Raw genomic sequence first — 14,974 nt, 5'->3', positions numbered from 1 at the left:
AAGTGCTGTAAAACTGTTTCTGTTTTTTAAGTTTCAGGTTCCATTTGGAGTTTGGATAGAGAATAAATTTGGAAAGAATGGAATTCAGATATTTCCGTGTTTACCCAGCCCTTTGCAGTTCTTGTTATTTCATTTATTTACAGCTTCAGATTCTTGGAACCTGGGGAGGACTGTTTATAGCGATTAATTGTTTGGGGTTTATTTCACTTTTTGTTGTTCAGATGTTTACTGTTTCCCAAGATACTGAAGTGTCAGTGAAGTGAGGGAGGCACCATATCTAAGTGGTCTCCCTCAGCTGGCAGCTGATTTTTGAGGTTAGGGCCTGAAGAGGAGGAATTGGGATTCCTGGGTTCAGTTTCTTGGCTGAGTTTGTGTGAACTTGGGGAAGATAGCTGTTTCCCAGTCTGTGCCAATTCAGGTCTCCTCCACTGCTGTTCGATCTTGGGGGTCAGGGATGGGGGAGGGTGTGGGATGGGCTGGGGACAGAATCACTGGCAAAAGTTAGTAAAATAATAAATTAATTCATACGACTCTTTATCAGTTGGACACTTCCAGGGAGCTTAAAGTTCTTCACCAGCACAATATCGTTCAAATACTTAATGGATTTATGAAGAATACCTGCAGCCTGATGCCTGTTAGACTCTTCTTGGGAAATGAACCAATACTTAATTCAGGCCCAAAGTGGCCTGATCATCTCCTAGGCACCCTACCGCAGGGCCCCGTAATGAAGGAGCAGAGGAAAGAGCTCGAGAGATTTAAGTGGAAATTTGAGCACCTCTGGGTAATTCAGAATAATTCAGGCCAGAAACATTTGTATTTCTCTTAAAAGAAAGGTTTCCCCTTGCATGTTTTGCAAGTGGGCCACTTTTCTGAGTCTGCAGAATCCCAGGTCACGATACTTGGTTCCACCTCAAAATGAGACTTGTAGCAGACTTTCGTTAGCTAAATTCCTTTGGTTTTTCCTCTACGAGATTTCCCAGATCCACACCATCCTGTCCACCCAAACAGGCCCCACCTTGGCCCAAGCATTTGTCACGTACCACGTAGATATATGTTTCAGATTCCTCACCGGTCTCCCTGCATCCAGTCTTTCCCCTCTCCCATCCATTCTTCACTCTACTGCTCAGATCACTTTTCTGAAATATTGTTCTGATTACATATCCCACTCCTTATAAACTTTGGTGGTTACCCACTCCTCTTCACATCAAGCAGATACTTCCAGCCATTGACTTCACATCCTTCCATCAGCTTTCTCCATATATTTGTCCACTCTTTTCTCCCTCCAAACCTCAGTTTGGACTCTTTGTTCCACTTAACCCAACCTACTCACTGGGCCTCATTCTCATCTCCTCTGCCTCCATCCATTGGCTCAGGCCCCTTCCTCCAGCCTAGAAGTTCCTCCCTTTCCAAATCTGCCAAATGGCTCTCCTCATCATCGAAGCCCTTCGGAAATCATTTCTCCTCCAGAGGTCCTTCCCTGCTTAAGTTTTCTTCTCCCGAGAGTAAATCCTCCCAACTGCCTGGTCATTTTTAATTCACCTTAGCTCTTGGACACTGGACACCACTCTCATTATTTCAGTACACTTCGACTTAGTTGCTCTACTGGTTAAGCATTTACTCAATCATGTTCCATCTTTCTGTTCTCAAAGCAAACTACTGAGTGGAGATATTTGTGGACCAGAAGCATAATTATTGAGGAAAAGTATATTTTGGTGGGGTAGTGTATCATTTCTCCTTTCAGGGTCTCACCTGGAGAGGTTCCAGTCCTTTACCAGTGTCGGCTACAGGAGGGAGAATCAAGCAGAGGCCTACCCATGCCATTCCTAGCTTGGGCAGTGGCTAGCGAGTGGAAGGCCACTTGCTACAAGTCAAAACTCACCCATGCTGAGCAGCGGCGGCACGGGAGAGAGTCGAGAGTGGAGACTCGAGTTTACTGCGCAGAAGGCAGCGATGGTGAACCACTTCCGGATTTTTACCAAGAAAACTCTATGGATTCACTACCAGAAGGGTTGTAGATGGAGAGCAGGGCGCTCTGGGAGAGATGTGTCTTTGGTGTCGCTATGGGTCGGAAATGACTCGATGGCAGAAGACCAGACAAGTCTATCACCCAAACTTTATGTCTCTGTAAATTTACTAAAAAAATGCTTAATTATTCACTCTGCTGAAATAGGCATATCCATTGCAGGTTTAGACTCATAGTACAGATCGATTGGTTCAGTACGAACCACTCCTAAATCACCACGAACATTCATTTAAATTCCAGAAATATTGTGATAATGAGTATATAGAATGTTATACAGAGCTAGCATGAGACCATCCGATTTTATCAATCTCATGGCAACTTTTAATTTGAAAATGTAAAAGTACCTAGAAAATTCTCCACACTCCCAAAGGACACAAGTCCAATAAACTAATAAACATATTCAGATCTTCTTGCTATTCGTTGTGGAATGTCCATAGATTCAAACGAAAAACTGCTGTAAAACCTACTAAGTTTTTATTGATGTTCAGGAATATGTAGTCTAAATCTGTTCATTGATTTCCTTATCTACCTCAAATGGGGAACATCTTTTGAGCTATTTCCTCATAATAATAATAATTTTAATGATGATGGTGTTGGTTAAGCGCTTACTATATCCCAAGCACTGTGCTAAACCCATTTTACAGATGAGGTAACTGAGGCATGTTCCTTTGATGATCTAGCATAGTTGAGACATGCACAATAATAATAATGAGGAGTGGTTACATATTTAAAGTTGTTACATATTTAATAGGTTAAAGAAAGATTGGAAAACTCATGAGTGGGAGAGGAATGAACTTCAGAATCAAAGAGAAAATTTTTCTTGAACTTTTTTTTTTTCGGTTTGGTTGCCAGTATGTAGAAGAATATGACCTTTAGAATAATCTCCTTCAAGCAAAGAACAAATGTATTGACCTACCTTATAAGAGGTAACCCCCTAGATTAAACACAATTATTTTTAGTAAAAATAATAGTGGAAACTTTTAGGCAGAGTCTTCTGTATTTTCCAACTCTTTGAACTGCAGTTCACTCTGGCATTAACATGTTTTTTCTGGCTCTTGCTTGAACACATGTTGAGGACTGATGTATCCTTACATTCTTTTCCAGTTTAATTGTTCAGATGGCTTTTAGGTAGGCCTTCTACAGCCTGATCAGTGGTCCTTTTTTTGACAAAATATTTTACATATTCTACCTCTGCATATGCACATGAAGTTCTGTCCTGTCCATCTCTAATTGAAGTCCCCAAATAAATCTATATTTTATCAAACAAGACTCCATTAGAATTTCCACTTCCCCACTCCACAACCTCAAAGAACGAAAGAAAATGATAAATTACAGTATTGAAAATTATATTTTGGAATCATTCACGATGATGATGATGATGGTATTTGTTAAGTGGTTACTGTGTGCCAAGCACTGTTCTAAGCGCTGGGGAATACAGCTCCAAATATCTTTTTTCCTCCTGTTTGATGATAGCTAACAATAGGTACCCATGTTCCATTTCTGGACCTGGTTTATCATGAAATTGCTTTCCCGCCATTAAAAATGTTCCTATTCCATGCCTTATCGTGACCTCGGAATGCATTTCTTTTTCTTCTTTTGAGAAATTCTAAAATGTGTCTGTAGTCAGAGTCACCAAGAATTTGGATCATAAAATGGAGTAGACCATAATTAAGAAATCTTGGCCAATGCCGAAGGTTGAAATCTAGAGCCATAAAGGTCCGTTCACTGGATTGGAAAGCTGTGCCTCAGAAGGTTGTTCTCAGCCCCATTCTGGGACCCTCTGCCTTTAAGCTTGGTGTAAGATTCATTTTTTTTCCTGTGGCTAGAAGATGAGAAGTCTTCTGGGCCACCAGCTTTGACTGTCCAACTGGGATCAGAGATTCTTAGATGTGAGAGTGGGATTTATATTTAAGAGAGTACTCTTGGAGAGAAAATAGTGGATCTCCCCCAAAAGGATTTAGCAGGGAAGGGGTTAGCTCTCCAGATTAGTGGGGAACCATAAGGAGAAAAGATCAAGAACAAAGAAAGGCAGAGGGCTGTCAAGTCAACTCATAGGTATTGAGTGTGAATGACTGGTTGAAGGGTGACTTCTCCTTGGGCCTGGAAAACCATATGGTTTTGAGGCCTGAGTGTTAAAAACGCTCCCCCCCCCACCCCATCATGCACGTGCGCACACAGAGACACGCGCAAACACACACTCCCCTTGCCAGAGAAGAATAAATGTCATACGGGAACTCAGGAAAATGTGAGCCGTAAGAGCAAATTAACGCATCTCTCTTCAGTGCTGACCTACCCAACCTTCCTGTAAGTCCTTCCGTTCTTTAAGCACCACATTTTCCCTTTTCCCTTACTGTCAACTAGTTTACACCTCAAATAATAATTATTTGACATTCATTAAGCATTTGCTAGGTGCCAAGCATTGTTCTAAGCAATGATGTAGAGGACCAAATCCCTGACCCACAAGAGGCTTACAATCCAAGAGGTAAGAAGATCAAATAGCCCCATTTTACAGATGAGATAACTGAGGGATGGAACGATTAAGTGACAAAGGTCATGCATTAGACCAGTGACATAGCTGGGATTGAGATTCTCCAACCATCTGCCTTTAATTTATTAATCAAAAATGTTTCCTGAGCTTCTGCTGTGTGCTGAACACTTGGGGAAGCATCATGGCTCAGTGGAAAGAGCCCAGGCTTAGGAGTCAGAGGTCATGGGTTCGAATCCAGGCTCTGCCACTTGCCACTTGTCACCCTAACCCTAACCCGTGTGACTGTGGGCAAGTCACCTAACTTCTCTGGGCCTCAGTTACCTCATCTGTTAAATGGGGATTAAGACTGTGAGCCTCACATGGGACAACCTGATTACCCTGTATCCACCCCAGCGCTTAGAACAGTGCTCTGCACATAGTAAGTGTTTAACAAATACCAACAATATTATTATTATAATACCCCTTAAATATTTAACCTAACAGACTCTATTCTGTCTTACTCTTCCACCTTCCTTGTCTGCTGACATTGGGGATCTCCCCCTTCTTCATGAAATACTACCCAATTTAGACTTTTCTGACACCGTTCTCTTTTGGCTCTCCTCTTACCCCCTCTGGGCAAAGAAAATCTCTTGCGTCAGCTTTTTCTCTGCCTTCCACCCTTTAAATGTGGGTGTCCTTGGAGGCTCTCTTCTGGGCTCCCCTTCTTAATTTCTACTCACTCCCTTGGGGAGCTCATCTGCTCCCAAGGTTACAACTACCTTTTCTCCATGTGAGACACATACCCAAATCTGCCTTGCCACCTCAGACATCTCCCCTCGGAAATTTCACGTTTCCTTTTCTCTCCAGGACATCTCTATGAGGAAGAAGACGTGCATTTCCTATTACATCCCAGCCCACACACACTTCGCTTCTCTAACGCTAACCTACTCATCCTACCTCAATCTTTGTGTAAACAAATCAACTTTCTAATGCAGGTGGTTGGCAAAGGACAGGCACCATGAAAGTTTAGCTGAAAGCTGGTTTCTCGTACTTGTTATTGCTCTTCTCTCCTCTTGGATGCTTTCCTCGATGCTCAGTACTCAGCTGGCTTCCTTCTGACTTCTGTCTGAGAAAATCTTGTTTCAGCTTCAAGTGATCATCTTGGATAAGAAAAACATCTTAAAAGAATTTAGAAAGCAGTGCATTTTATTAGGAATGGATTCCTATTGAAGTTATTCTCTTCTTTGGAGAGTTATAGATTATAGCCAAGTTCAGGCAGCCTGGAAAGCCAGGGTAAGAATGAGGTAGGATAGGGGATTTAGGGGCAGTTTGCTTTAGATGAAAATATTAAGTTTAAGTTGAATATCAAGCACTTGCTTAAAACACCCAGGTAGCACACCACACAGCAGATGTTGTTATTAGTTACAGGAGTACAGTGTATGACAGGGGGCAAAAATCTCTTTATACAGAAGGGCCAAATAAAATGAAAACTTTGAACATTTGGTGTGCAAAGAGCCAGTTGTACAAGTTAAACACATTCACAGTTTACTCCATTTGGAGGTAAAGTAGGAAATGGAAATAATATTAATCCCTTCTCAGGGTCACACGTAGAAGGTTTCCAGTACTCTATCAATGTAGACTAAGGGAGGGAGAGTCAAGCAGAGGCATATCCATTCTATTCCTAGCTTGGACAGTGGCTAGTGAGTGGAAGGCAATCTGCTACAAGTCAAAACTCACCTGTGCAGGGCAACAGCGGCATGGGAGAGCTTCAAGAGTGGAAACTCAGGTTTACTGCGGGCAAGGAGGCAATGGAAAACCACTTCCATATTTTTACCAAGAAAACTCTGGATCCACTACCAGAACGATTGCAGATGGAGTTGGGGTGTTCTGGGAGAGTTAGGTCAATGGTGTTGCTATGAGTTGGAGACGACTAGACAGCATAAGACAAGACAATAATATTAAAGATTTAATAAGGTACTCACAATGCTATTTTCTATTGGAATTTATAAAAAGGAAAGAGAAAAAATACAGGGAAAAAAAGGAGAGGAAGTAAAGAAGGAAGGGAGGAAGAAGTAGCAAGAGGACAAATGGGGGAAACGGTCAATTTACTGAAGGCCTACTGTTTACAGAGTGCAGTCCTAAAGTACTTTCAGAGAAAAAAATTAAATTAGTAGACTTGTGGTGGATAAATTCTCCAGCGCTTAGGTGTCACAGAAATGCTGAAGTGGCAGTAAAGACATATAAAATGGGCAGAAAGTAATTAATTAAGGAAAGCTTTTTGGAGAAGAAAGACAAGAATAAGGAAACATTGTGAGTTGTTTAACTTGAGAAAAACATAATAGGAGAATTGGGTTGTAGTGGAAGAAGAGAGTGGATCAGTAGGAGATCCACTAGGAGATCATTCATTCACTCAATCGTATTTATTAAGCGCTTATTGTGTGCAGAGCACTGTAACTAAACGATTGGGAAAGTACAAAACAACAATAAACTGACAATCTCTGCCCTCAACCACCTCACAGTCTAGACCACGGTTAGGAGTCTGTGCTGGCTATGGAGAGGGCTGAGCATCCAGTGGAGAGGTGTGTACAGAACTACATTTTCAAAATGATCCAGGCAGCAGAGCGAAATCTGAAGGCTGGAGGCAGGGAGGTCGGTGAGGAGGCTGATGCCGTAGTTGACTTTAGATACATCAAGTCCCCGGAATAGCACTGTGATCATTTGGATGGAGGGGGAGGATGGATTCTAGAAATGTTTTGGAGGAAGAATTAAGAGGATTCAGTGGCAGACTGACTGTGATGTTTGAAAGAGCGGGAGGAGTCAAGGACAAGGCCAAAATTACAGGCTTGAGAGATGGGGAGGATGGTGATGTTGCTGATGGATCATGGATTAGATGATAGCGAGGATCTGGAGGGGAAATGAAGACAGCAGTTTCAAAGAAATTGAGCTGGAGGAGCTGGGAGAAAATCCATGTAGAGTTTTCCTCGAAGCAGGTGGAAATGTGAGATTACACAGGAGAGAGGTCAGGCAGATTTGGAAGTTATCCAAATAGAGGTGGTAGTTGAAGCCATGGAAATGGATAACTTCCCTTATAATAAGAGTAAGAATAATTATGGCATTTATTAGGCACTCATAATCTGTTAAACACAGTGGAAATACAAGATGGGGCTCGCAATCTCCCTTAATCCCCACTTATCGATAGAGAAGCAGCGTGGCCGAGTGAATAGAGCAGAGGCCTGGGAATCAGAAGGACTTGGGTTCCTAGTTCCAGCTCGGCCACTTGTCTGCTGTGTGACCTTGGTGAAGTCACTTAACTTCATTGTACTGCAGTTACCTCATCTGTAAAATGGGGATTAAGACTGTGGGAACCCCTTGTATCTCCCCCAGGGCTTAGAACAGTTCCTGGCACATAGTATAAGAGCTTAACAAATACCAATAAAGAATCCTAAAAAAAAAAAAAAGGAAACTGAGACTCATAGAAGTTAGGGGGTTTCCATTGTCCTACAGTGGGCCAGCAGTGGATCTGGGACTAAAACCTAGGTTTCCTGATTTATGGTCCCCTGGATGATGTGAATGTGCAAGAACTTTACAAATACCATTTTAAAAAAAGTATACTGAGAACAGAAGTGGATCAAGAACAGAACCTAGAGTGAAACCCATTATTAGAGAGTGGGAGACAAGGGAGGAGCTAAAGAAATTGAGAAAGAAATTACCAATACTAATAATAATGATGGCGTTTGTTAAGCGCTTACTTTGTGCCAAGCACTACTCTAAGCTCTGGGGTAGATACAAGTTAAACAGGTTGTCCCACGTGGGACTCACAGTCTTCATCCACATTGTACAGATGAGGGAACTGAGGCACAGAAAGGTTAAGTGACTTGCCCAAGGTCACACAGCTGACAAGTGGCGGAGTCGAGATTAGAATCCACGACCTCTGACTCCCAAGCCTGGGCTCTTTCCACTAAGCCATGTTGTGTCTATCCCAGAGCTTAAAACAGTGCTCGACACAGAGTTAGCACTTAAAAAATACCATTATCATTATTATTTTAATTATTATTATTCAGAGTCTCAGTTATATTGGGCAGACAGTGTCTCCCCCCCAAACCTTCAAAGCCTTATCGAAGGCACAACTCCTCCGAGAGGGCTTCCCTGTTTAAGCCCTCCTTCCCTCTTCTCCCCCTCCCTTTTGCATCCCCCTGATGTGCTCCCTTTATTCCTCCCTGCTCCCAGCCCCCCAGCACTTATGTAAATATCTGTAAAATTCATTTCTCTGTATTGTCTTTCTCCCACGCTCTAGACTGGAAGCTCATTGTGGTTGGGGACTGTGTCTGCTGATCGTTATATCACACTTAAGTGCTCAGTAGAGTGCTCTGCACAAAATAAACTCTCAATAAATATGGTTGACTAACTGGAATTGCCCCATTCTGGTTTATGTTCTGCAACCAATTCCCAGGTGTCACCTGGGATCGCCGTTGTCCGCGGCTTTACTCTTTTTTTATGAAATCCTTCCTCTGCCCTCTTTGATTTCTCCCTTTAGGCTCTTCCCACTAATGAGCCAGAGCTCATTCCCACACGTTCCACCCAGCGTAGCTCTATCAAGGTGAGCCCAGCTTCGTTTCCAGGAGACTGACTTCTCCTAGCCATTTCTGACTTAGAGAACATCACCACGTGTGTTCAGATCCTGTCATCAGATATTGAGTGACGTGGGTGGAGCGGCTCATGGAGGCAGATGGGGGGATCGACACTACAGCTTTGTAGAGATTCAGTTTGGTCTGGACTCTGATGTCAAGTTGTTTGACAGGTCTCCCGTGGGATGTGCTGGCCTTCTGAGAAGCAGCGTGGCTTGGGGAAAGAGCCCGGGCTTGGGAGTCAGAGGGCATGGGTTCGAATCGCGGGTCTGCCACTTGTCAGCTGTGTGACTGTGGGCAAGTCACTTAACTTCTCTGTGCCTCAGTTCCCTCATCTGTCAAATGAGGTTTAACTGTGAGCTTCACGTGGGACAACCTGATGACCCTATATCTACTCCAGTGCTTAGAACAGTGCTCTGCATGTAGTAAGTGCTTAACAAATACCAACATCATTATTATTATTATTGATTTTGTTTTCCGTTTCCTTATCGATCGTCACACTGTCGGTCGGTGGGCAGAATTCTGTCACAGCTTTTAGCTCTGTATTGCTGATATGAATTTTTCGTTGTGTGCGTGGCTTCCCTGGTGCAGACTGTTAATGTCGCCACGGTTTCTAAAGATGTATTGTCTGGCCATACATAGCATCTGGCTGATTCAGTGAGAGAGTTTATAATGAATTGCTTGTCTTCCTGGCTGAGAGGCTTCTGGGCGTAGTCTACTGCATTGGGTGATCTTTGGGTGACTGTGTCTAGAATTGGAGATGATAATTGTCACTTATTGAGATTGGTGGGTTCTAGTTTGGTGCCTCTCTGTTTCTTAATAGGCTCATATTGGGTGAAATATCTAGGGTGGTCACTTCCTCCATTCTACATTTCATTCATTTATTCAATAGTATTTATCGAGCGCTTACTATGTGTATAGCACTGTACTAAGCGCTTGGAATGTACAATTTGGCAACAGATAGAGACAACCCCTGCCCATCGACGGGCTCAGAGCAACCACCTTGTTCGATAAGAAACTGGACCAGTGGCCACCCGAGGGATATCGCAGTCTGGGTTTGAAAGGTGACGAGCACCAGAGCTCCCAGTTCCGCTTCTATGAAATTCTGCTATTTATATATCTTTAAGTATTTAATAAATCCCTCCCTAAACCCCATCTCCTCCAAACCAGCATTCCCTGGTGAATTTCTCAGCACTCTGGGCCGTATCATCCCTTTGGCCATTTTGGACATTATGACCTTATTTAGAGGCAATCTTCTTGGCCCTCTTGTATATGTGTCGCCTTCTCACTATGCCTTGATCTCATCTATCTCGCCACTGACCTCTCGTCCTCCCTCCTCATATCAAACCAATAATGGGTCTCCCCCACTTCAAAGCCTTACGGAAGGCTCATCTCCTTCAGGAAGCCTTCCCTGCCGGAGCCCTCCTCTCCTCTTCTCCCACTCCCTTCTGCACCATTACATTTGCTCCTTCATTCATCCTCTCTCCCTTTTCCATGGCACATAAGTGTAGATCTGCAATGTATTTATTTGTTTATTTATACATGGTAATGTCTGACTCTCCCTCTAGACTGTGAGCTCGCTGTGGGCAGGGAATTTCATTCAGTAGTATTTATTGAGTGCTTACTATGTGCAGAGCACTGTACTAAGCGCTTGGAATGTACAAGTCGGCAACAGAGACAGTCCCTGCCCTTTGACGGGCTTACAGTCTAATCGGGGGAGACAGGCATTCAAGAACAATGGCAATGAATAGAGTCAAGGGGAAGAACATCTCATAAAAACAATGGCAACTAAATAGAATCAGGGTGATGTACATCTCATTAAACAAAATAAACAAAAGAAATAGGATGATAAAGATACATACAGTCGAGCGGATGAGTACAGTGTTGAAGGGGTGGGATGGGAGAGGATTAGGAGGAGGAGGAGGGGGGAGAAGAGGGTTTAGCTGTGGAGAAGTGAAGTTGGGGTAGAGGGAGCAGAGAGAAAAAGGGGGGAGCTCAGTCTGGGAAGGCCTCTTGGAGGAGGTGAGTTTTAAGTAGGGATTTGAAGAGGGGAAGAGAATTAGTTTGGAGGAGGTGAGGAGGGAGGGCATTCCAGGACCGTGGGAGGACGTGGCGCAGGGGTCGACGGCGGGAAAGGCGAGACCGAGGGACAGTGAGGAAGTGGGCGGCAGAGGAGAGGTGCGTGCGGGGTGGGCAGTAGAAAGAAGGGAGGAGAGGTAGGAAGGGGCAAGGTGATGGAGAGCCTTGAAGCCTAGAGTGAGGAGTTTTTGTTTGGAGCGGAGGTTGATAGGCAACCACTGGAGGTGTTTAAGAAGGGGAGTGACATGCCCAGATCGTTTCTGCAGGAAGATGAGCCGGGCAGCGGAGTGAAGAATAAACCGGAGTGTGGAGAGAGAGGAGGAAGGGAGATCAGAGAGAAGGCTGACACAGTAGTCTAGCCGAGATATAACAAGAGCCTGTAGCAGTAAGGTAGCCGTTTGGGTGGAGAGGAAAAGGTGGATCTTGGCGATATTGTAAAGGTGAGACCGGCAGGTCTTGGTGATGGATTGGGTGTGTGGGGTGAATGAGAGAGATGAGTCAAAGATGACACCGAGGTTGCGGGCCTGAGAGACAGGAAGGATGGTCGTACCATCCACGGTGATAGGGAAGTCTGGGAGAGGACCGGGCTTGGGAATGTGTCTGATGTTCCTTTGTCCTCTCCCAAGCATCTAGTATACAGTGCTCTGCACACAGTAAGTGCTCAATAAGTACCATTGAATGAATGAATGAATATGTCCACTCAATTCATTCATTTTGACTGTTTATAATTGTGTTTATGTTTGTCTCCCCCATAAGAGTGTATACGTCCGTTATTCTGGGCTTCCCAAGAACGTACTGCTGTACTCCACCTCAGGTGGACCCTCAATAAATGTTACTTCTAGTATTACCATTCCTCCTATCACCTTTGTGCATGAAAGAGCCTGGGCTTGGGAGTCGGAGGACCTGGGTTCTAATCCCGGCTCCGCCACTGATCTGCTGTGTGACCTTGGGCAAACCACTTAACTTCTCTGTGCCTCAGTTGGCTCATCTGTAAAATGGGCATTAAGCCTGTAAGCCCAACCTGCTTACCTCGTATCTACCCCTGCGCTTAGAACAATGCTCGGCACATAGTAAGCGCTTAACAGACTCCATCATTCTTCTTATTATAATTATTGGACTGCGTACTGCCAAGTTGAGGAAATATGGTGAGCTGCCAACCCAGTCCATCTTGCCTCAACCCAACTGACTGTGGAAAACCGTAACTGGACTGTGAAAACAGAGCCTTACTAACCAAAGTGGTCTTACAATCTCTTGGGCATTTTTACCGCACATGACATATCGCGACATGATTATAACTTCCCCGTGTGGCTTCAAAATGGGTGCTTTTTAAAAATGAAATTGGGTCCTAAATCACTTTTCATATGCTATGTTAAATATTTCTGGCACACTGAAATGTGACTTTCCAGATATTTTGAAATAGCCCAGGGAAATATAGCCATAACTGTTTATGGATGTTCTGGTGAATTTAATTACTTTACATTTTCTGTTATTAAAGTACAATGAGCCTAAACTAGCAAGGAAGGCTGGTATAAATGTTCATCCTCGTTGAAACCACAAATTAATTGTAAGGCTAATTGTTTACAAATGTGCACGGAAAAGGCATACAATGTCTTGGCTTTACGCAAAAGATAATGCCAAGTGAACAAAGTATATTAAACATTTAAATCCAGCTGTTCTGAATTGCAGTGACTTCAATGTGGGAACACATGATTTAGAGTCATTTGGGTCTCAGATTTCAAAGTGATCTTTGAAAACAAAAGAAACGGAGAGCAAAAATTAGGACTCTGTCTGAAGATCGGTGCTACTGGACAGTAGGCTTCTTCCCAGATGTAGCACTCTATCTGCTTGGATGATGCTTCTCCAGGCTGATTCTAATTCAAACATCTTTTCTCAACATGACTGATGTAGAATGAAAAGAAAAAGTTGCACCTTAAACGTCCAAAGATTAAAGTGGATGTTATAAATGGAAAAATCAACCAAATGAAAGTTACAAAGCCCAGTATTTCCAAAGCACAAAAGATGTTTAAACCCTTTTATGTGGCAATGCTAGGTCGTTGCAGATGCCAAAATCAAGTCTAGTCGATCAGTCAATACCATTTTACAGAATGCTTTTTTCGTTCATTTGTGAAAAAAGAGTCCACAAAGAATTTAAAGCTTACAGTTTTACCCATAGCTAAATGAGATACACAGACATGCACAACAGGGATGGTAGCTAAGGGTGGGTAAGTCAATTCCAATAAATTAAGAATAAGTGGGAAACATTTTCCAAAGCTCAAAGCAAAACATTCTTTCGGGAGGAAATCTGAACTTTTTTGGGAGGTGTAGGAGCTGGTTATTACTCAATTTGGGATGTTCTTCCACCCTTCCGGGTCCTGGCCCGGGGCAGCGGTGTCAGGGCCGAATGTCAGCAAAGAAGACCTTTTTGAGCCAGAATTTCGAAAACATCGTTTCCTGAGTCAACCTCTCCATAGGCAGTATCCAGTCCCCTGGCCAAATTCAAGTTATAGACAAGTAGATCTTTGCTTGGGAGGTTGCGGATGGTCATCCAAACCCATTGTCTGAACCTTTTGAGGTTTCTCCATCACTGTGGGAGGGTGGGGCACGAGAGACTTGAATTCCACATTCCTCTGGTTTTGCCAAGACTTTTTCCTCAGAGTGGAAGTTGAGGTAGTTCAAAGGTCTTTGGTATTGATATGATTTTGGCACATAGAGCGCCTTGGATAAATGAAAAAAATGTTGCAGAGGGGCTGTGCGCATTTTTTGTTAGTTCCATCTATTTAGCTGAAGTATTCCATCTTTAGAAATCATTTTAAGAAGTCTTTTCAGGGAGAGATGATAGGCTAGGGACAGTCTCTTTCCTTTTGCTGGCATTTGGAGTCGGAGCTAGCAATACCCATGGAGGTCTGCAAACAGCCAAAGAAATAAGAAAACCGAAGTGACCTTCGACCGGAAGGAATGGGTCCCAAGGAGGGTGAGGTGTTATTGAGCTCAATTCTCTTAGGGCTTGAGGGAACCTCGAGGAATGAATGGGGCACTATTGAAAGCTGGATTCTCTCTGGCAATATACAGTAAGTAACTGAAATGAATCGACGCAGCTTCAGTATTCAGGTGTAGCCTGCAGCACAGCCTTCGCATGTCCCCGGACAATCTGGCTCCATCTTGAATGGTAGTTTTGGAGCGTACTTTCTGAAACAGCGTGGCCTAGTGGATAGAGAGCAGGCCTGGGAATCAGAGGGTCATGGGTTCCAATCCCGGCTCCGCCACTTGTCTGCTGTGTGACTTTGGTCAAGTCACTTAACTACTCTGTGCCTCAGTTACCTCATCTGGAAAATGGGGATTAAGACCATGAGCCCCGTGGGGGACAACCTGATTACCTTATATCTACCCCAGGGCTTAGAACAGTGCTTGGCACATAGTAAGAGCCTAACAAATAATAATAAAAATAGTCATAATGTTGGGATTTGTTAAGTGCTTACTATGTGTAAAGCACTGTTCCAAGCTCTGGGGGGATACAAGGTGATCAGGTTGTCCCACGTGAGGCTCCCAGTCCCAATCCCCATTTTCCAGATGAGGTCACTGAGGCCCAGAGAAGTGAAGTGACTAACCCAAAGTCACACAGCTGACAAGTGGCGGAGCCAGGATTAGAACACATGACCTTCAGACTCCCAAGCCCGGGCTCCTTCCACTGAGCCACGCTGCTTTTCTTATCATTCTTATTATTATGGCTGAGTGCCATCTTATCTCCCCTGAAGGGAATCCCAACCTAGGAAGAGATGATTC

The sequence above is a fragment of the Ornithorhynchus anatinus genome, chromosome 4, assembly GCF_004115215.2.
Source record: "Ornithorhynchus anatinus isolate Pmale09 chromosome 4, mOrnAna1.pri.v4, whole genome shotgun sequence".
Classification (NCBI taxonomy): Eukaryota; Metazoa; Chordata; class Mammalia; order Monotremata; family Ornithorhynchidae; genus Ornithorhynchus; species Ornithorhynchus anatinus.
This window is presented reverse-complemented; position numbering follows the sequence as displayed.